Source organism: Helicoverpa armigera, chromosome 29, assembly GCF_030705265.1.
Source record: "Helicoverpa armigera isolate CAAS_96S chromosome 29, ASM3070526v1, whole genome shotgun sequence".
NCBI lineage: Eukaryota > Metazoa > Arthropoda > Insecta > Lepidoptera > Noctuidae > Helicoverpa > Helicoverpa armigera.
The window spans coordinates 3,563,310-3,588,345 of NC_087148.1; the positions used below are offsets into that span (position 1 = coordinate 3,563,310).

The 25,036-nt window shown below is 37.7% G+C and overlaps 1 protein-coding gene across 1 annotated transcript in view; it reads right to left on the minus strand.

Moving 5' to 3' along the window:
• The window catches only part of LOC110382384 (uncharacterized), a 189,711-nt gene that overhangs the window by 135,679 nt on the left and 28,996 nt on the right, over positions 1-25,036 (minus strand). The window lies entirely within an intron of this gene.

Here is a 25,036-nt window from a genome sequence, read left to right on the forward strand (position 1 = left end):
TTTCTATAATATTATTAGAAAATTTATGAGTCTATAATGTAAAGGTTCTTCATAGGTAAAACATAGTGGAGAATAGTTAGGTTTCAGTTAATAATTAATCTTACTGTACCTTATACCTCCCTTTGTATCTTTCCATAATCAACTTTTTATCCGACTCCTAAAAAAGGTTTACTACTTTGCGTTTTCTAAGCCAATAATATAGAAAAAGATGATGTCCTCCTAGCCGATTATCGGCTACGACGGATGTTCTCATGTAAGGAGATCAGCCAATTGCGCAGGACATGTTATAGTGCAGGCACATTTGCTTGGACACAGGTGCACTCACTATTCCTTCACTCTCATAGAGCGATGGGCCGACAATCCGACACCACCGAAGAGACATCAGGCTAATAGAAAAAGAACAGTGTTAACGGCGGTCTAAAAAAATATTTAACTGTTGTAAAGCTTACACAGGCTGTTTTATCCGGGTACAGGAAGAAGTTTCTGCGAAACGCGTGAATCCGTGAGAAACATTCATACGATATTTTTCATCGGCCTTTTCGTCTATTGTAGACGATTTATGTGGTGGTGTCTGTGATACAACGCCTTTCGTGACTGAACAGACCAATACGAGAGCGACATTTCTTACCACAGGCTTAACAAGACCGTGTTCATGTCTTTTCTGTCTCTTAACTATATTTTACTACATAAATAAAACTAACATGTATGTATAGTCTTAAAAACACAAGACATACCACACACATCAAAAATCTTCCCAGGAATCAAACCCGATACTTACCATACAGTAGATTTTCCTACAAAATTAAAATTCCAGGAACATCGCACGGTTCAGGATGAATTTCAAGTGATCGTACCTATAATGGGCCGGGAGATTAGCCTTGATGACGTCACAACCCCGACTTAGAGGGAAAGTCTATCAGGTTTTTTAAAGCTGAAGTCTGGGGTATTATTTGTATGTAGTATGGTAGTTGTTTTGTGTTTTGTTTCGATGCAAGTACACAAATAACTCTACGTAATTCCGACCTCTGGTATTTAAGTACTTCATCATCATCATCAGACTATCGCAGTCCACTGCTGGACATAGGCCTCTCCAAGTGCACGCCACTGAGATCGATTTTCGGCTTCGCATCCAGCATTTATTTCGCATTAAGTACTTAATATACTTCAATACTACACATTTTGTATGGTGTCACTTCTCCGAAAGTATGCATTCCTATAGGATAAAATACAGCCTCCTTGCTGTTCTCTACGGTTTCACCCTCGTCCATCGATAAGTACTTCCCGAAACCGAGTGAAAAGTAGCCTATCCTTTCTCGGGCTCTAAACTAGACTTATCTGCTGTTTACCGAATTAGAATTAGGGATATAGGGACATGATTATAGGCTTATTTTTACCCAAGTGCAGGATGTCGATTCTTAAGAACATTAAGTTATTGTAACAAGTAACAATACGCACGTGATTATTTAGATTCAAAACCTTAGGGTCGGTTCATATCTAACGGAATATGCGTCGCGTATTATCGGTCGCGTAACGCCAGAACTGACAAATATACGGTAAAACATTCAATCATTCACACATAACCGATGACGCGTTAGTGCGTCGATCATACATTTACGATACGCTCGACGCATTTTCCGTCAGATATGAACCGACCCCCAAGAAATAACTTTATCAAACTTCAAGTTAACATGCATATAACAACAAACCTATCAATTTAACCAAACCTTAGCTAACCCGAGGGAGCTCTGATTAAGATAACACAAATCGTAACAAAACCGCCGCGTCATAACTTTGAACTCGCCGACACAGTTAAACCGGCTTGATCTAGTTAAAACTAACCTATGTCAATTAAAACCGGTAACTAACTATTCGGAGGGTCGTTAGTACTTGTGTTTGTTTATTCACTTTATGTTAGATGTGTGCTTATCTTGGTTATTGTGGAAAATGTTACTATATGATTAGATTGTGGTCTAGGCTATATTGATTCCTGACACTTACGCGAATATTAGTAATTTAAATAAAACTGCTTTTACTAGTTTTGTTCTGGTCTAGGCGTCAAAAACTGTCAGGATCTACAATAGTTTCTCATCTGTCTAACTTTGTCCCAAATCATCATCTATCTAGCCTTTTCCCAACTTTATTAGGGACGGCTTCCAGTCTAACTGAATGCAGCTGAGTACCAGTGTGCCACATGGAGCAACTACCTATCTGACCTACTCAATCCAGTAACCCGACAACCGACCCTTTGGGCCAGGCCACAACAGTGCGTTGCGGCGTCGCATCGCTAAAACAACATTGCACAGCAATGCGATTAATATGATATGCGTCGTTCATTTTGCGATGCGACGCCGCAACGCACTGTTGTGGCCTGGCCCTTGGCAAGACTGATCGTCAGACTTTCTGGCTTCTGACAACCCGTAAAGACTGAAGATCTTCAAATGACAGCACAGACCCACGCATTTAAAGTTATTTCCAAAACACTGAGGAACTCATCATGACTAGGTGGTCACTCGACACTAGTAGGTGGATTCTTAAGATTCATTTATACACTAGAAAGATTCTTGTTCTTAATCGAGAATGAACTTACATTTACCACAGTATCAACCGCAAAGTCATTAGCAAAAAGATTATCTAAGATAGGGCGCACACTAACGCCAGATTGACAGAAGGTGCGACATTTAATCTATCTTTCTTTAATTAAGTTACTTCCTAATTCAGACGCCGAAAATCTGTTGTAAGCCTCTTGTACCTATGTATACAATTTGGGAATCTTTTGTTTACCTATATTAGACTTGGTTCTATTTCAACTGGGAGCACCTTCGTGCATCCAGATAAATAGTAACCCAGTTTTTCACAAAGTTACAAAAACCTATTTACCTTTAAAATGCACTTTCTAACACTGAAACCATTCTACAAATCGGACAAGAAGTTTTGCAGATAGTGTTTTCAACCAAATCAATTCTTCAGCCTTATCTATAGTTTCTTTGTTTGATTAAACACGCTAATCTCTAGAATTTCGGAAAAAATATTCTGTGCTACACAGCTCATTTATCGAGCAAGGTCTATAGGCTACTTTTTATCCAGATGGTCGGTGTAGTTGTATTAACTTGTGTAACGTCAGTATTTTGATATGACTTTTACCCAATTTACTACCTTTTATTAGTTTTGTCTAGGCCAAAAACTAGATATACTATGTCTAACTTACTCTGTGACAGAAAGTACTTCTAGACAGGACAAACCAAGTACAAACACAAGTCCTAAAATAAATTCGCAATCACGACATACCGGATTACCGGCGCTCGCTGACCAAACACTAAGTAATGAAACAATGTGTTGTCCCCTCCATAATCAAGGGTGGATGTTCACATTAAACGGTTAAGGGTGGCTGTGGGGGTGCGACTTTGCGATTGCGACTTTTAGTCGCGTGTGTCGCAGCGTGATTCGACTTTGATGTCGGTACGGGCTGTGGAATGACATGTTGAAGTGATGCAGATGCCTTAGTAAGAGATATGTAGAAAGATATAGACAAATAGATAATTTCAGTGTAATTTTGTATTTACTTATTTTCTAAATGAGTTTCAACAAGTTCATGACAAAAAGGCGATAGTCACTACTTTTATCTGATATTAATGTTAACCACTTATAACCGGCTCGAATAAATACGAAACAATTCGTTTCGTAAGACGGCTGACTTTTGAATGAAGCTTTCTATGATAGTCGTCAAATTACGACCATCCTTCAGAAAAAAATTATTTACTTATTTTAGAAACCTGCCATTAATACCTAGACATCCAACACACTCACAAGACATCTAGAAAACCTCTCTTCAACAAAATCGCACCCGCATCCACATAAATCGCAAGTACGCGCCCAAACTAACATTTTCCCCTGTAAATGATAGCGTCAGGAATTGGATTCGCCTGGATTAATGTGTGCGTGATTAAACCCCGTCTCGTATATACATCTGTGTATGTGTGCGTGTGATTAGGGTTGCAACTGGCGAGAACTTTGAAGATTCTATTAAGAGAGTATTAGGGAATGGAGTGGCTTCAAAAGGTTGTTTTTGCTACTTAATATGCCCTGCAGCATGAAGGATCCTAATTAGGTAAGAGATATCTTTCACCTTTAGTTCCGTTTGCATTTTGACAGTTGAGTGATACGATTTAACGTTGCTTTGTTGAGTACATATATCAATGAGAATCTTCTAAACGGTTAAAACGTTCTTGTAAACAGAAACAGCTATGAGAGACATGCTTTTCCACCTGTAAGACTATCCCGAATTCTAAGTTTTATCTCACTGATTATCCAAATTCAAAAAAGGAAGGTTCTCAGTTTGACCTGTATATATGAATGTAGGTAAGTATGTTGGTTTGCAATTAGCTCACGTTTGAAAAAAACCAGATTGAGCGCATTTTTTGTAAAATACGGAAGCACTTTTAATTCTCAATCCTTCTCCGTGTAAGAGGAGGCTTACCCAACAGTGGGACAATAAAAAGGCTGATGATGACCACACTTGCAATTTCCACCAGCCATTTCTCAAAAACAAAAGACTGTCCACTGTTCACTTACTTCTTTGCCCTGCCAACCCTGGCAGTGCTGAAAGTCGCCTGCAAGTGGGTCCTGCTACTAAATGTGCTTCTACGCGATTTGTCCTCATAATACACAATATTTGAGTGTATTGATTGCTTAGTTTCGATAAATGACTTGTGCTGTTTCATTGACTGATAGTTACTTTTGATATAAGTTTTGAAGAATAAATAATATTTATTATTTATGTGTTTCTGTTAAAGTTGAGTCAATTGTCACAAAAAAAGGCGTAGCCGATATTAACAGTTCAAGTACTTTTTCATAAAAAAATCAAATCATTTGCCTTTAAAAGCTCTTAATTGTGCAAGTCAAAAGAATGCAATGATAATGAATTTACTTGACCACTCCAAAAGTAGCATCTTATGGAGCAGAACAGAGTAGAAAGCCTATCATTATTAACACATTTTTTTACATATATTCTTATTAAATATTAAAGTTAATAAAAGCCACCTTAGGACAAGCAAATCTTCTAAACATGATCTGCACAAACAAATACGCAAAAAGTCAAATAGCTAACTTCAGGTCCGCAAAACTAATTGGCCCGGACTGTATGTACTAAGACAAAACATTATGAACTTATCTACTAGTAGATAGTTTAGTACAAAGTTTGAGGATAGGCCAATCAAGGTATTGGTTATCAAGAGTTCTTTAATTGGTGTCTAGTTAAACCTGGTTATTTGACTACACAACTTAAACAGGCCCGGGTATTTACCTTTATTATAATGTTATGTAAAAGCGACTGGTACATACTAACTACATTTGGTAATCAGTGCAACTAGAGCAACTTTTCTGAGCGGAAATACATTTCCCTTTGAACCAAAACAGTATTTTTATCTTGGTCACCGTTGGCTTTGTGGTTTGACCAGTGTCCCGTAGAAATAATTTCCCGCACTTGGATAAAAAGCCTATGCTATACATGACTTTGATAATAATAGCCCTTATGTAATATTTTAATTTTACAGCTTCTAAGTTTTATAAAAATCCTTCCAGCAGTTTTAACATTAGTAAAGTAAAAAACACACAAAATCTCACACTTCATATAACCAAGATCCTCAACACCAGCTATTCTTGCAAACAAACCAACAGAATTCCCAACAATTTGAAGCCACAGACATCAGAATTACACTGTAGATAGTCCACGCCTCAAGCTGAGTTATCGTCGCAGGCGGGGCCCCACTCGATCACTGGGCCCCGCCCAGGCCTGGGCGACAAGCCAGCATGCACCCGCAAGTGTTACCGATTTAGTTAAGAAGTTCCATCGGGAAAATAGGAGAAAAAATATTGTCTGTGTGAAAAGGTATGGAATTAAACTGGTGTTTTTTTGTTAGGAGTCTTCTATTTAAACATGGAATGAGTAAGAAATGTCTAGAGCTGATAGTTTTCCTGAAAATAGTTAGCGGTTTCAATTGTTTCCCGAGGGAGCTACTTCCCGCGCTCGGATAAGAAGCAACCTATATGTTATTCTGATATGTAAGCTACCAGCTGCCAAGATTCATCGAAGTCCATGTAGATACATAGTAAGTTTTTGCGTGAAAGAGCAGTAAGCATCTACACATTCTGCCATCCATACATACATAGAAACTGTCGCTTATAATATTAATAGGAATTAACGATGTTTTTTTTAATAGTGTTGAGCAGATATTCCAAGTTTTGAAGAATACTCTCTGCTATAGGTTACTATCTATCCGGGTGTGCAGAGTAGTTCGAATGGGATGCGGGTGAGACCGCTGGCAGAAGCTAGTAAAGAATATCCTTTTTATATTTCTACAGGACGTGGACCATAAAAATACGCCTAAATAGTACCACACATCCTAATTAAAAAATCAACTATGTATAATTTAAAAGGAAAACACCTAAAGATACCGATCTATAAACCTCAAAGGGCGTAATATCCGGAATATCGTCATAACTATATTTGTCGCCAATAACACACTTCCTTAAGAAATCTTAAAAGAACCGACCCTTTGAAGATTCATGAAAAAACCTCTATCTATGAGAAAAGTCCTTCTTTGATATTCTTTCACACAATTTTCAATCTTATTTTCAAGAATACACAGTTCAAATTCCTGTAACGTTATTGTAATTTTTGGTTCACAAGAACCAGTCAAACGATTTTCAGTCTTATTTTTGAATCTACAGAGTTCAAATTCGTGTAAATGTCATAGTAGTTTTGGTTTACAAAAAAAGATGTGTCAGTTTGTCTGGTAAGTCGACGGCTTTTGATTGAATGAATTTAGTGTGACACAGATCTTCGAATTTGGATAAGGATATTATGTCTACACGGTTTGTCTTTTCTTGTTTTACTTCTATGGTATGGTACAGGAGTAAAAATCTACTCTACGGTTTCTATTTTAGGGTTTGTGTATATTGGTCTTCTTCTATCTCGTTCTTTTAACATATCAAAAAAACTTTTCTTGCATTTCGTAACATACAAGAGTAGATAGACACTATTTTTAAATCAAATATATATTTCTAACTAGCTGATCCCGCGAACTTCGTATCGTTCAAACCTTCCCTGGACCTCTACAAACATTTTAAAACCAAAATCAGCTCAATCGGCCCAGCCGTTCTCGAGTTTTAATCAGAATAACGAACAACAATTCATTTTTTTGTATATAGACTACATACGATCTCTTTTATTACATATTATTATATCTCGCATGTCTAGCCAGCAAGTAGCCAGAAAACATATATTTATAGTTTTATAACTCATATCCACAAGTTTTGATTCCAAGTACATATCTTCAACTCATCAGTTATTCGGCTGTTTTAAAACGTCAACAAATTATATTACAGAAATCCATGGAGTGTCCTGAATTTGTTACAACTAAAAAAGGTGACAAAAATCTTACAAGTTATGATTAAGTTAATTTATTTCCATGATTTATTTCTTTTTTTTACGTTTAATGATATTTTCAACCGACTACTCAAAAAGGAAAAAGGTTCTTTATCCATATATTTTTTGTTGAAATTATTTTGTGATACAAGAAACTGAAAAATAATCGAAATTATCTGACCACAAATTAATAACCTTATTAAAATAATTTAATAATTAAAGCGCGTATTTTATTTTCAGACGGAACGCAATTTTTTTTCAGCATCTTGGTCATACAATTTTCTTATTACAGCACACGGCAGACGATATCAGGATTAATTTGAAAAACGCTTACATAAAGGAGCCCGTACCCATCGCGTTAATATGTAATTTGCTTATCTTCTAAGAGCAAACAAAGCTTTAAGTACCTGCTCATTGCGGGGTAATTTTCTCAGCTTCGCTATATCGTAAGCAGTGAAGAAGGTTAAGGTTGGTACAGACTAGAAGCCGTTCTAAATATCGAATCTATCCGCTAAATTCTGACACAAGGGCTTGCTAGATGAATAAACCTGCAGCTCACTCGATTACAAGATCTATCCGCTTATTTGGTTACTAGAGAATTTGACATTACTTCTTTGGGGCTTGTGTCAAAATTATAACTACCCTATGTACATACGGACAAAGTTACATAAGTTACTTTAGAAAAAATCGTTTCAGCTCTCCCTTCCTTCTTCCGACTGATGAGAGACAATTGTGTGTTTCTTATTTAGCCGCATAATACAATCAGTCGAACCAGAAGTTCCGTTATGTTCAGTCTATGTATTACTCTACAAAATTGCAAAGGTTTGAAAGATGATGATGAGATTAGAATACGTCTGCGACCGTACGTTAAACCGTCTAGTCTGTACTAGACCTTAAGCAATGAGTAGTGTAAGAACAGAAGCATAGCGAATGGTTCTCACGTAGGAAATTAGCGCGTAATAAGAACTCACATTTGCGAATAGTTTGCGGATTAATAACGGATAATTTATGGGGCTTTTACCGATTAGAAATAAGGAAAAGGTGGATTGTACATGAATTTCGCGCACAAGCAAAGATTTTTAGAACTGAGTCTTACAAAATGAAAATGCTACATTAGTCCCGACTACTAGAGCCTACATATTATCCAAAAAGTAAATAATTTCTCAAAACGCAGTTGAGACCTCTACCACAGCCTCTACAAACAAAGCACAAATTTAATAAAAAATACTTTTAAAATTATACTCATAGCGACTCCACATATTTTCCCTGTCGTCACATGCGCAGCACATGTCTACAAAACGCTGAGCCGTTTCAGGAAGCTTGAATGAAACATTAATAGTTTCCTACTCTATAGTAACTTACAATTTTAAATATCAACGTGATTCATTGGTTATTTCTTTGAATATTTCTTTCTTTTGCTGTGATGAGACAACTTTATTGGTTTATTTTTCAATAAATTAATGGTTTTTATATTTTTTATTTCGCTGTCTACAAGAGTATTTTTATCACGCTTATTCAATGGATTGGATATCATCTTCTGTTTGCTTGTTTGATCAAGCAAGATATCATTCTTGTGCGGTAATGTAGCGCACACTGTTTCGGCTCCCCACGTCCGATAATCGGTGTCCGATTTTTCGTAGGTGGAAAACAGAACGCACTGATAACATTAGACCAACGCACACGTCCTATTAAGTCGGTCGACACGTCCTACAAAAATCGGCCCTACATTATCTGATCTACAAAAGACTGACGACGGGCAGTTTTCTTCTGGTGTACTCGCTGTAGCAAACAGTAACACATTGCGTGCGAACATTTCTAAAATGTCCGCGAAATGCAACCTTTGTGCCCGAAAACATGCTAGCTGTGGACTTGCGGCAACGCGTACCTATTTTGAAACTCCCCAACAAAATAAAAACCCAATTGTTTTCCTTAATTACAATACAAAGTTCTTATCCAAACGCATTCAAATCGTTCCTCCTTAGGCAGTCTACTAAAAAATGCATTTTTAATTAAAAGAATACACTTTTCTTAAGAGATATCCGTTGTTATCCTTATCTAGAGATTAGACCCACTTACGGATACACGGCCTCGGCATTGCTTGTGATAAGGAGATATAAGACCATATATTAACTGACTAGCTGCCTACCCGCGGTTTTACTCGCCTCTCGTGGGAACTTATTGATTGTAGCGGGATAAAATATAGCCTATGTTACTCGGGGATAGTGTAGCTTTCTAATAGTGAAATAATTTTTCAAAACGGTTCTGTAGTTTCGGAGCCTTTTGGGTGCAAACGAAATGAGGTTCCCTCTTTATTATAAGTATAGATGTAGAAATATAAATAAGTAAACCATAGCTTCATCCCATGGTTTCACCCGCATACCTAGATAACTGGTTCCCGTAGCCGGATGGTGACAAAACTGTCCTAGGTTAGTATCTAAGCTACCTCTAATTTTCAGCTTAAACAGTTCAGTCATTCTTGAGTTATACATAAGTAGTGAAACTTACACTACTTTCTTTTATATATCTTTATAGATAGAAGGACCTATAGATTAGTACAGATATGTTGAAACCGGCCTACTGCACACTCCAGTGAATACTGATTTCGTGTGGTGCAATCGATGTTAAGTTGTTATTCTAGTTGTTTCTAACTCAGGTATCGATTAGGCGATAGAAATCGTTGCAATCGATTTTGCGAAATCGTATAGACTTGTAAAACTGACAACAAACCGTATCTTTGTGGAAATGTGTAGAATATAGAATGTGTCAAAAAAACTTTGAATACAAAACATACATATTATAAAATTATAGAGTTTATTGGAATGCGACAATCTCCAGAAATTTTGCCCATATATCAAGGAAAGGCTATATTATATATCAAGCTATATAATATATCAATCCCATATATCAAGGATAGGTTACTTTTTAACCAGATTCCCGAAGAAGTTCCCACAAGACGCGGGTAAAACCGCTGACGGAAACTAGTCAATAATAATTCAAATGGAGCACCTTTTTATCTCAAAGAACTGACACCAAAATACACTTCAATTATATTAATGGATCAGACAGGTCTACTTTAAAATTTATCTTCAGAAACTACGTTAATTTCATTAATAAAATATCGACGTTTACTTACGAAATGTCACTTTAATACCTGGCAACACCATCCCCAGTAATTAATGGCCGCTGTCATTTTTAATCTGTGCTTACGTCACACGACATTTTAACAATTTTCACTTTGTGACCTATACTTACTTACTAAAAGAGCATATTAATTCGATACTTGTAAATGGCGTTATAGCCATCTTAATTATTTATTGCTTTTCAATAAATCATAAGATATTTTTTCATCACCAGCCTTTGTATCGTCCCACTGCTGGGCATAGGCTTCCTCTCACACGGAGAAGGATTGAGTGTTTATCACCACGCTTGCCCAATGCGGGTTCGTGATTTCAGACTTTGTAATTGTAAGTCCAGGTTTCCGCGAGATATTTTCCTTCACCAGTCATATAAACATTTTGCCTTGGAACAAAAATCAAAAGAACACTTGTAACACTCGAACTATAATTTAGAACCAACTATGTTGGGGTCGGCTTCCAGTCTAACAAGATACAACTGAGAACCAGTGTTTCATAAGGACAACCACCTATCTGATTTCCTCAGCGCAGTTACCCGTGCAACCCACTACCCCTAAGTAAGACTGTCATAGAACCACCTACTTAAACCCACGAAAATACCAAAACATAACCTAAATTCTGAAAGATTAACTTCGCTCACCGATAATCAGTCATCGTTCCGTCCCGTCACGTCCCATCCCGCGCTAATTCCCGCCAAACCGACCCGCCATTTATTGATGTCAAAACAAACGGCTTCGAGGAAATAAAAATTAAAAAGTCCCCACAGCTAAGAATGTCTCCACCAATGACTGCGGCATAAATAATCAGCGGGTGTACGTCTCAGCAAATTACCCAGAACGGGCGGGTTGGAAATTGATGGCAACACTGAAATAAGTACGCCGCATGGAGTAAGGAATGAGCGGAGATGCCATGTCATACGTTCTCCTAGCGGCTTCTCTCATATAAGGAGATTAGCCAGGACATAGGTATATAGTGTACAAGCATTTGCGCAGACACAGGTGCACTCACTATCCTTTCACTCTCATAGACCGATGGGACGGTAAACCGACACGACCAGAGAGAAATCAGGTGCGGGACCGACATTTACGTGCTCTCCGATCCACGAGAGATGGCATAATGCAGGTAGGTTAGGAACTTTCTTCTAGGTCAAAAACGTACTGTGGTCATGACCAAAACGATCAGTTACGAGTGAACTAACGAGGCGTTCATGTTCTTTACGAGATCTGTCAACGATTTTTGGTATTACGACAATAATCGGGTCCAAGGAATTAGTATAAGGGCGTATAAGAAGGCGTATACCTAAGGGCGCAGACAGTAACATTCCTCGTCCCCCTCGCACCCGCATGTTACGCTACTTTCTTAAGAGATTCTCCGTTATGACATCTCCGCTAGTCATTTAGTTCTCCACGGTTCGGCGTGTCAACTATGTTGGGTGTCGGCGCGCTCGCCTTTGCCTTATATTTTTTTCGTCTGTAATGATTCGAGTGTCGCTTTCTAAATTGGTTCTATTGTAATTGTGGCGGCCATTTTTATTTATGTATTGCTTGTTTGTTCTTTTTTTAAAGTTTGCTGGACCAAGGATTGAGATAAAGATAAAGATAAAGATAAAGATAAATTTATTCGCAAATATGGGTACAATACAGGTGACACAGATACATTACAATAGTTCAGCCATATTTTGCCATGAAGGCATGCAAATTTAAATAGTTTTTTTTTTTTTTTTTTAAGACATAAACAGATTTTTTTTAAAGGACATTATAAGTAAAAATAAAATAAACTAAATTAAAAAATGACATATACTAGTAATTAACTTACATAAGGCTTTCAATAGCATTATTATCAATCCTGATTAAAATACTCTATATAGTAAAGTCTTTTTCATTGAGGAATTCACTTATACTGTAGTAACTTTTATTCAGTAGAAATCTTCGCAGTTTCTTTTAAATTTCAATAGGGTAATTTTTCCACTGTTTAGGTATTTTATTATATATCACCGAGCCATGCAGTAAACACTTTTGCGCATAAGTGCTGTTTTAGATGTTTGTAGATAAAGTAAACTATTGTTGCGCCTACTCCGTGGGAAATTATCGGCCAGGAGTTGAAATTTATTCGGGTTTGATTTGACAAATAAAGCTATTTCTAGGATGTACAGACAGGGTAGGGTTAATATATTATATTCTTTGAAATATGGCATGCAGCTATCAGTGGTTTGCAACTTAAAGATAGCTCTTATACATCTTTTTTGTGCTTTGAAAGCTGTTTCTCTTCCCGAAGAGTTACCCCAAAAAATAATACCGTACCGTAGGTGCGATTCCACTAGGCCATAATAGGCCGTGAGAAGCGCATCCATATATACTATTGAGGATAGTGTATGCAAAGCGTATGCGGACTTACTAATTTTTTTACATAGAGTGTCAATGTGAGATTCCCAATTTAGTTTTTGATCTATTATGAGTCCCAGAAATTTTGTATTCACTACTTCTTCTATTATATTATTACCGTGCTGAATGTTAATATTAATGCTAGGAGTACGCTGTCTAAAATGAATAGTTTTTGTTTTAGTCAAATTAATTTTTAAATTATTAGAGTCTAACCAGTTCACAGCCTGTTCTAAACTATTATTGATATCACTTCTATATGATTCTATAACTTGACAAGGTATTGTTATGGTGCTGTCGTCTGCAAACAATGTCACTGGGTGTTTAATACATTTTGGTAAGTCATTTATGTATAAAATAAATATGAAGAGAGTTGACTGTTGTTGTATGTTGAGAGTGGACTGTTTACTTTGACATAGGATTGCTTAACGATATCAAGTTGTCATTCGATATTTTATTTTGTTTGTGTCTTGACCTGTAGCTCCGAAATTACTGGATCAATTATAAATATTATTTCTCTATTTGGGAGTTACACTAACCCCGGATGGCATAGGCTATATTTTTCTGGTATATTATCCGGTTAGTATGTACATTTCGTGAGTCACGGGTAGATCTAAAATATATGACTTAAGTATGTAAAATATATGGCTTTAAGCTAGGATTATTTTAGTACTAGCTTTAAGTTTATACTTTAAAATTAATATCACGCATGCGTGGTATTTGCCTTTTACTGTCTGATCATCAGGACCTCGAAGTCACAATACAATTTTCCACTAAAATGAACATAACTAGCTATATATTATATGTAGGTATATATATATAAAATAATGAACCTGTCTCATTTACTTTGTGTGATATACACAAAAACTTACTCAGTGGAAATGTTCAGTCATGTATGAATTTAATTAGAAAATTGGTATTTTTCTTGTTGGTAGGATAAATCTAGATTCTAAGATATAATATAAGATACACCTAGTAGTAGCCCTTACTCTTTCTCAGAATCTAGAGTATCTGTGTACCAATTTTCTTTTAAATTGGTTCAGTGAAAGTGGGACAGACAGACTTTCGGCAGGCATTGACATGACCAACTATTTTCTCGCGGTTTCACCCGCGTCCCGTGGGAACTACTGTCCGTACCGGGATAAAATACAGCCTATGTTACTCGGGAGTAGGTAATGTAGCTTCTTTACAGTGCAAGAATTTTTCAAATCGGTCAAGCAATTTCTGAACCCATACATGTCTAACAAACAATCTATGTATAATATTAGTGTAGACTTACTAGTTTACAAGAATATTTAGCTTTACTAAGCTTTATATGATAGTACGTGCGAATAACACGGCTCCTCTCCAATATAGAATGTTCCACTATTCTATTGACGTTGATTGATTTATCCTACTACATACAACTGAATTCTAATCTTCTCAAAGTCTTCAAGACCTTAGCATGATATCCCTGGAGTATCCACATCAGTTTACGAACTAATCCTACGATGTTTTACAAATTAAATAAAAAAGAACATTTCAGCATATCCCGAGGGTACCTACATTGTTTCTGAAGTCTGTAAACAGTTACCTGAAAAAACTCCTATATTCGAGATCCCTGAAGATTTAAAAACACTGAAAGAGCAAGTCTGCTGCCTAAAAGAGGATATGAATAAGAAGGGAGTGGATGTTAGTATGACGTCTCATCATCTGCCCAGCCTTTTCCCAACTATGTTGGGGCCGGCTTCCAAACTAAGCGGATGCAGCTGAGTACCAGTGCTTTACAAGGGAGACTGCCTATCTGACCTCCTCAACCCAGTTACCCGGGCAGCCCAATACCCCTTAGTAAGACTGGTGGCCTGACTTACTGGCAACCAGTGACAACTATGTTGGGGTCTGCTTTCCCAATGCGGCCCCAATACCAAGCTTAATACCACTCAAAAAGTCTAATAAGTTTACAGCTACTCGAAGCTTTTTGGTCATTACAGTGGCGCAGATTAATGGCACACCTGTTCAATTGGAGTTCCCTACAATCTAAGGAAACAAGATATTATAAGCTTTATTACTCTAAAACTCGAAATAAATAACCCCAATAACACTCACTTCCTAATTACCAAAGTCTTACAAACTTCCCATTTAAGAAGCACTTTAAACCAAAACACATAGTACGGTAAACTGCACATCAGTGGTAACTGTCATGCACCTTAACTCAATAATAATAAGTACGATTTTCCTATAAAACTGTTACCACTGACCTGAAGTTGACTGTACCATTCATAAATTCAAATTCACATTGACAACCCTAAACCGGATAGATCCAGTTTGCACTGAAAAAAACCGCCCCTCGGCAGTTTTGACATAAATAAGGGCATGTAAGCCGGTTATTAAGTTAGAGTAAATAAGTTGGACTGTCCCTAGGAAGTCTTAAGGCGACGATGATAATAAATTCAAGTCCCACCCGTGGTAATGAATCAATGGGACAAGGTAAGTGGAGTGGTGTTGCCAGGAACAAAAACATTTTTTTTGGATGCCATAGAGACATAATTGGTCACAAGATTTTTGCATACCTACCTGTTATGTACCTTCACATGACTCATTTTGAAAGAACATGTAGACATTTTTAATTATTGAAAAACAATAAATGGTTAATTAAATGGTAATTTAGTTTTTACATAGTTGGAAAAAGGCTAGGCAGATAATGAGTAATATTTAGTTTAGTAGTTTGAAATTACTTAGTAGAAAATTCAGGCTCAACGATAGGACAGTACACATATTTATTTAAAAAATAAATATATTATAAAAGTTATCATTTCCTAAAAGTAAAACTAAAAACTCAACATCCGCTCCATTGGTTTCTGTTCTTTTAAACTGCATTTTAAACTCCACGGATTTATTTTAAAGTTATTTCCATAAACGTTTGGGGGTAACAGCCCTATCTTACTTTAAGCACCTTCAATTTTAAACCTTAATCCCTCGTCATAAGGACTGAAAATATTATTTTCGTAACACTTAATAAGTTTGTGGAAATTCACGAAGTAACTAAAACGTAAACTATATTTTCATGTATCATTAATAATGAAAGTTGGTAAGTGTATTTCATTTTTAGGTTGGCAACACCACGTGTAAGTAAAGAGGTTTGGGTCATTAGGCTGTATAACATTTAGTTTACGTGGTCAGCTTAATTTTCATTTCTGAATAGCGAATATTAGTAAGAGTATAGGGTTTATAGCGATCTGCGATACTTAGTGCATTGCTTGTTGCATGTATTCAAAAACAGCTTTTTAAAAGGGTAATAATTCAATTTGTTAACCCAAGAAATTGCAGAAAAGTTAAACTTGAGCCTTTTCTTTTTTATGTTAAATATGGAAACCCATTGATTGGACCAATTACGAACCAGAGATTCGTCATCATCATCATCATCATCATACCCCTGTCCTTATCCCAATTTTATTAGGTGTCGGCGCGGTGCGTTTTCTCCTTCCATACTCTATTTGCCGTCATCTCACAATCAATAGTTTTTTTTGGTCGTCCTCTTCTACAATATCCATCAGCGTCCATGCCGAAAACCTTCACATCATGATTTTCATTCCTCCGCATCACATGCCCATACTATATGCTATGATTAAGTGAAACAAAATATGTATTAGATTGGGTTTAAAAAATGCTTACTTTAATTATAGTCTCAAACAAAAGAATAATACCATGAGTCAAGAATAAAACATGTTATTAGTACCTATAGTTTGTTTCATTAACAAACGAAAATTAATCAGCGAAAATGACTAAGCCATTTCCGAGCAAGTCTATCTGCAGAGTGAATCATTTGTTCTGAACTAATACTGAAGTGTTTTTTTCGTGGGTAGGCGCGAAAAATAAAAGACGTGTTTTTACTGTGCTCTTAATTAAATATTAATTAAATATTAATTTAATTAGTTGGCAATTTATTTCTTTGCTTTTGGAGGAATATACTAGTTGCTAAAACTTATATAGAGAGGGTGAAGTGTTATGTAAATATTAGCACTTGCACTATACCACCTACCAGCTGATCACTTGCACAAGTTTTGACACACTTCCTACAAGCACTAATATGTCACAAATACAACTGGCTGATGTTCACGCAACCCAGAAGAACTTGGAGGAGCTCATCCTAAGTAAGATGTCGGAGATGGAAGCTCAAATCCAGACTGCTAGTCTCCCGAAGTCCAACACCATTGCTAAACTTGCTGAGGAATTTCGTGGTTTCCGTGAGTTGGTGTTTACTATGTTGGGCCTTTTAAAGAACCAGATACAGGAATGCTCCAAGTTGGTTGACGGGTTGGAGATGGAGTCGACGAAGGCACTTATTTTTACTGGGATCCCCGAAGATGACACGAAGGACTGCAAAGCCCATATTCTTGAGACTCTCCATAATAAATTGTCTCTCAAAGATATCTCAGGAGATAACATCACCATTTGTCATCGGCTCGAACATCAAATAAGGATCGTCCCTCGACCCATATTGGTGAGGTTTGCTGATGTGAGTCAGAAAGCTTCAGTATGGAGAGCCAAAACATCACTGAAGGGATCTTCAATTGCCATTAAGGAGTTCCTGACTCGGACCAGGCAGCTTGTTTTCAGCAAGGCGCGACTGCATTTCGGTATGCGGTTTTCGTGGACCCAAGAAGGAGTCATTAACATCAAAGCTCCTGATGGCAGTCGTCACAAAATATCCTCCCAGGCTGAACTCGACCCATTGCTGGTGAAATACCCCAAGGGTTCTGCGCAACCGCCATCTGCTGCTCGTGGCAAGTCCTAGAATAACGTACTTAGTGTTTAGTATTTGTTTAGTTTATTATTGGCTGATTGATAAGGTACAATCTTAATGTGCTTGAAGCAATGTTTACGTACCTTACAATAGCGCTTTCTTATGGTTCGCAACATTTATAAGCAATTTTAAGCATTTTATGTATATATGTATACTTTTCGCTATCAACAATCTCTTCAAAGTTGTGCCTTTTGCTAGTTTTTCTCCTCTTTATCTGTTGTTTTTAGTATCACCTTCAATTTAAAATAATAAGAATATTATATGTCACTACTACTGACTGTCACATCACTGTCACTGACATTATTGACATTGACGTTTCGGTTATGTTCGTACGTTCCGTTGCACGTTGAGTTGTTCCTGCATATTTTTCATTTTGTTAATGTTCACCAAATGTCTTAGACATACCTTTTCTTGTACTTTCATTAGTTAATTATAGCTTTATTAGATTTTTCTTGCATTGTTACAGCTGGTGGGTGGTGCAGAGATGTACTTTTGTACTGCGTCACCTTACTGTATAGTTTAGTTTATTTGATTTTATTTTGTGTTTATATTCTATTAGTATATATCTATTTTTATTTATTTTTTATCTTATGACTTCCAATGATGATTCTTTTCATTCTGCCAATAGTTCTTCTAACTTATCAAACTCAAGCTTTTGTTCTGTACAGACACTCTTGGTGACTACCTGCGAATGACCTTTAATCAGCACAACCGACATTTGCTCAATATATGTCATATAAATGCTCAGAGTGTGCCTAGTCATTATAATGATTTATACGAAGCATTCTCTGATGCTAACGTTCATGTTGTCCTGGTTTCTGAGAGTTGGCTCAAACCGCATCTCCCTTCCACCAGCTACTCGCTTCCTGGTTTTGTGCTCGTCAGAAATGATAGGATCGGAAAGGGTGGTGGTGGTGTTGCCATTTATCTTAAAAGTAACTTGCCTTTCATAATACGTGCCACCTCACCCCTGATTTCTGTTCGTCTGCCGAGTACATTTTCCTTGAAGTTTGTGTTAAAGGGTCAAGGTCCTTATTGGAGTGGTCTATTGTCCTCCTACTGCTGACTACTTTTCTGACCTTGAGACGGCTCTGGAATCCATAGGGTCTGAGTATGAACATCACGTCATCATGGGTGATTTCAACACCAACCTTTTGTCCTCTTCCCATCGTTCCTGTAAACTCCTTCACATCATTGAGTCTGCCAGTCTTCATGTTCTACCACTCCAACCTACTCACTGCAATATTGCAGGTGATGATACTTGGCTAGACTTGATGATTACCTCTGACCCTTCCCTTGTCTCTTCACATGCCCAATATCCTGCTCCTTGTTTTCCCACCATGACTTGATTCATTTATCCTATCTCCTAAAGCCTCCAAAACCTACTCCTAAGGTTCTGCACATGCGTTGTTTTGCAAAAATGAACATGGATAGGTTACGCGAGGACGCTTCGAGACTTGAGTGGGAAGCTGAAGTAGCCAACGCCTCCTCTGTCGATGATAAGGTAGCGACGCTGAACCGGTTATTGCAAAATCTCTATGACATTCATGCACCAGTTAAGTCGGTGAGAGTTAAGCGTCCGCCAGCTCCATGGATGTCGAGAGGAGTACGTATGGCGATGAGACGGAGAAATCGGGCCTTTCGCAGGTTTAAAAGGGATCGGTCAGAGGAGAATTGGGTTCTGTTCAAATCAGCAAGAAATCGTTGTAACCAGATGATACGTAATGCTAAACGCCGCCACATTCTCGATAATATTACGTCTAGCTCCGCAGCCGATATCTGGAAGTTCCTTGGCTCACTAGGTATCGGTAAGTCACGGCAGTCAGAGTTGCCTAATACGATTGGTTTAGATGAGATCAATTGCCATTTCTACCACTTTTAGTTTGGATCGTCAAACCACTTGTCAGACGGTAAACTTTATTGCCAGCCTTCCACATCCTTGCACTGATATCTTTGATTTTTCCGGTGTCTGCGGGTGATATCAAAAGATCATCCTTTCGATAAAGTCCAAGGCCGTGGGCTATGATGATATCAGTCGTAGTATGGTCATCCCGATCCTTGAGTATATACTCCCATCCATCACTGATATAATTAACTACTCCTTATACTCGGGTCAATTCCCTCCTTGTGGCGTTATGCTTACGTCCGTCCCCTTCCCAAAATTGCAAATCCATCCCTCCCCACCCATTTTAGACCAATTTCCTTCCTTTCCTTTCTAAAGTGCTGGAGGCCTGCGTCCATAAGCAACTGTCGAGCTTCATCCACTTACACAACCTTATTAGCCCGTTGCAATCTGGGCCAGGTCACAGCACTGCTTCGGCACTTCTCAAAGTGACTGGTGACATTAGGGAAGGGATCCAGGACACCAAAGTTACAGCTTTGGTCCTTATTGATTTCTCTAATGCCTTTAATGCCGTCAGTCATGATATCCTAGAATCTATCCTTTCCCATCTTATGATTTCACCCAAGGCTCTGGAATGGTTCTCATCTTATCTTCGTGGGCGCCAGCAAGCTGTTCGAGTTGATGAGACATTGTCTAATTGGCGTGATCTAGTGGCTGGTGTCCCACAAGGCGGTATTCTTTCTCCATTATTATTTTCTATCTTTATTAACTTCATTACTCCTAACCTTCAGTGTGCGTATCATTTGTATGCCGACGATCTTCAGTTTACACTCAGGCTCGGCCTGAGGATCTGCATATAGCCATTGACAAACTGAATGTAGATTTGTCGGTTATTAATCGATGGTCTAATCAATTCGGGGTGTCAGTAAATCCTTCTAAGTGTCAAGCCATAGTCGTGGGTAGTCCTCGTATGGTAAGTAAGGTGGATATTACGAACTGTCGTCCGATTATCCTAAACGATGTTGTTCCGCTTAGCCTCAATGTGAAGAACCTGGTCTTTATATGGACAGTACGCTTAGTTGGCAAGCTCAGGTCGCTAGTGTGAGTAAGCGTGTAATTGGAACCTTACGTCATCTAAATCGGTTAAGAAACTTTTGCCGCCGAAAACCAAAGCAATGCTTGTGCAGTCCCTAATATTTCCTATTATCGACTATGGTGACGTGTGTTACTTGACCTCAATGCGGACTTGCTCAACAAACTTGATCGGCTTATCAACAACTGCATAAGATTCGTCTTCAACCTGCGGAAGTACGATCATGTTTCTGAGTATAGGACGCAATTGAAATGGATGTCCATTCGTCAGAGAAGATCAATGCGTGCCTTGACGACCCTTTACTTTTACTTAACTCTCCTACTCTCGTATCTAATTCTCATTTTCAATACCGTTGCTCGGTCATTCCAAAATCTTCGCTCTCACAATCTTCTTCTTCACTGTCCTTCTCATACTTCTGACACTATCCACTCTTCTTTTCACATTCAAGCTATTCTTCTGTGGAATGCGCTGCCCTCAGAAACCAGGAAGTCACCCAGCAGGCAATCTTTCAGGAGTGCTGTGCGGAAGTACTTGCTTAAGAAATCGTTGGCAGAATCATCATCATAATAATTTATTGGTATATTATATGTATATATGTATGTATATATGTATGTATGTATTTATTGTTATTTGTATTAATATTGTTGTATCTAATCAGTATTTAGTGTTTTATTCATCTTTAAGTTTTCGGTTTATTTTCTAATGCACCTACCATGTTTTTCTCTGCATCACCCTAAGGTTGACTGGAAAGAATGCCTATGGCATTAAGTCCGCCTATGTAATGTTTTTGTTGCATAAAGTTTAAATAAATAAATAAATAAATAAATAAGTGTATTTAACTATTTTTTCTATTCCTTGAATCTGAATCAACTAAGTCTTTGTTTAGGTTGAATTAATTTCTTTAAAGGGTTAACAGGAATTGGGAAAAAAATATTTTTGAGATGTATTTTAGATCTACAGATTATTTCAATGAAGTACATATTTCTGATATCTGCACTTCTTTTTATGTATATTTCTGTTTGTTTGTGCCATAAAGGTTCTGAAACTACTTTACTGATTTGTACTTCTACTTCTGTCTATTTCTGATTGTTTGTGCCATACAGGCTCCGAAACTACTGAACCGATTTTAAAAATCCGATAACTGTTGGACAGCTACATTATCCTCGTGTAACATAAACTATATTTTTTCCGTGTTCTGGAAACCCCTATATTCACTCTATTTCTGAGATTTCGAGTTCAGAATACAAATGCCATATGTAGACAAATGACTACCTTATTAAAAAGCATAGATTTTCAATTACCCACACAACTAGCCAGGAAGGGGTCTACACACCGAAGCCGCTGACCCGGCGGCACAGCCCGGCGGCACGACTGCCGCGGCATGTGGTGTTCTAGTAATTGTCAAATACTCTATGAAAGCCGGCGGCATGATTGTACAAAATACGGCCAGCGGGTTGGGCCGCCGGGCTGTGCCGCCGGCATCAGCGGCTTTGGTGTGTAGACACCTGAATAACCAGAAAAAAAGTTGAAAACTCATTCACAATCTTCCATTCGTTTGAGCGTTCTATTTTTAAATCGTTTAACTGTCAACTGTCAAACTCGATGACAGATGGCGCTAGGCACGGTAGTAGTAAGGGGATGTTCACACCAGGCGATGGAGAATCAACCTATAAGATGTTAATTTTATGAGAATATTAATTAGGAATTTCTTAATGGCATGATTTCTCCAACATTTTGTGGCTTCCAGTCTAAACGACAATGTACAGTTGAATACAGTGTTTAACCTAACCTTCACAAGCCAGTTACAGTTCACGCAAAACACAATGGCAGTTCTTAGCTAAATTCCAAGTATAACCACGCTCAAGTAGTACAATATCCTTGGCAAACCTCTGTCACCGCTGATACTTAAAATACCTGAAATTGGTTTCTCCGCAGCGAATAGCACTATGTCCTGTGACGACAAAAAGTTTGGCGAGAAATAACTATACTAAAGCAACGATAGCTCTTTATCAGTCTAGCTTAACATTGTAGTGATTGAGTACCTAGATAAAACTAGCAAAAAGTATAAAAGCTATCTTGAAATTTAAAATAGACTCACTCTAATAAAGTGAGTTCTAGATCCAACGTAGAAGACAAGCCTATATCCATCAAAATATGAGAAACTCATAGCAAACCCCATTAACTTTCAGTCTGACCCCGAGTTCACAGTAGTAAAATTACATTACTCTTACTTGGAAATGATTCTCATCATTAAAGTGTATTCTGACAAATATAAATCTAGGAATGCAAATGTACTCAAACAGAATTTAAATCAAAATATGTATACAATCGGTGGGTTGCACCGTTTCTATAACCGAACCATTTTCGCACGCTAAACTGTAGGTCCCGGCCGTCATTGTACATCTTTGGCAGAAGCCATAAGAGAGTCTGTACCTAAGAGATAACATAAGAGGAGAACGTAGGAGGAGTACATAAGAGAATTCCGAAGTATCTGTGATATAATCATCACATAAGGGGACTACATAAGTGAGTACATAATAGAGTACATAAGAGAGTAGGTACGTAAGTGGAGTACATAAGCGGAGTACAAAAGAGACTACATAAGAAGAGTATATAGGAGAGTTCACAAGAGAGTATATAAGAGAGTACATAAGGGGAGTAAGTCTGACAACCAGTCTTGCATAGGTGTATTAGGTTTGCCCAGGTAACTGGGTTGAGGAGGTCAGATAGGCAGTCGCTCCTTGTAAAACACTGGTTCTCAGCTGCATCCGGTTAGACTGGAAGCCGACCCTAACATAGTTGGGAAAAAGGCTAGACAGATGATGAAATTGTTGATTTGACCAATGGGCGGCAAGTATACGGCTGGTTATGGTTTGGTTATCGTTTCATGGTGCGAGTGAACGTTAATTACATAATATTATTGCATCCTCATTATACGATCATATTTATGCATTTCATCTCAATCGAAAACCGTGGGTTCATTAACTTGCAAGGTTTAATTATAAACAAACATATGTACATACTCGCAGACAGATGAGAATTAAATTGAAAAATCTTTGCTATGAAATACTGGGGAACGAAAAATAACTATTCAGCTACATCAACTGGAATTGATGATTTCATCTGTCTGGCCTTTTCCCAACTATGTTGGGGTCGGCTTCCAGTCTAACGGGACGCAGCTGAGTACCAGTATTTTACCATGGAGCGACTGATTTTATCTGACCTCCTTAAACCAGTTAAATCGACACCCCGATACTCCCTTCGTAAGACTGGTTTTCAGAACTTCTGGTTTCTACCCTAATGACTGCCAGAGATGTTCAAATGACAGCCTAGACCTACCAATTTAACGTGCGTTCCCAAACACGGGGGAAATCTACATGACCGGTGCAAATCGTTGCTTCAACTTACAAATGATTGACAAGTGCGATTAACCAACTTAAAAAATGGCACAGCTTTGCTAGAAAACTTAGAATTGAAAATCACTTGTTCAAAACACAATACACCTATCTTCCACGGCAAGCTGGCTACAAGTTCGCATCGCGTGACGTCACACCCGCCATGACCCTGAGCAAGCCAGTTTTCTGTAAGTACAATTCTAAGTCCAGGGATTTGCGGCCGTCGACCGAACATACTCCCCACTAAGCGAAAAAGCACGTTCCAGCTATTAAGAACGCGACGCTTACGATTTTAAATATGGCGGCCGGCGTTTTGACATTTCGTTGACGTTTTTTTTTGACGTAAGTAAGTAAGAGTTGCTTGGTTTTATTTTTAGGTGAGTGAATAGTTTATTATGACAAGGTAAGGCTGGGTTTGAGAAATATTAAATTTTATTCTATTTGTGTGTGTGGTTTATAGTTTTATCTTGTAACCGTTGCTACATTAGTTTTTAAAAGCAATACTTTTGTATAGAAGAATCCATTTTGAGAGACAACAAAAACGTCCGTTTTTTTAAAAACAATTGTTTACTTTGAAAATTGAACATGAAAATTTGCTGTAAACATTTGTTTCCAAGTAAACTGACGTTTATGTTGCTAAAGAACTTGGGCCGACGTATACTTTTTTTAATCGAATATTATACCTGGATGTTCAACTAATAGCAACAAGCAGCCGGTAGCAATAAGGTAGCAATTCTATACATGTATTTCGAGGGAATCTATGAGGAGTGACAGCGATTCTAACGATCACGGATTAAATTATTAGTAGGATAACACACAGTTAAAATCTCGCATCAAGTCTAAAACCTGTTAAATAAAACACATCTGACTTTGACCGTGAATTTATCACAAACCCACCATTTTAAAAAGGTCGTTTAATTGTATCGGCAGCAATGATATCTTCATACTAATTAACGAGAGAGGGTCGCGGACGTCGTGTGTCATCGC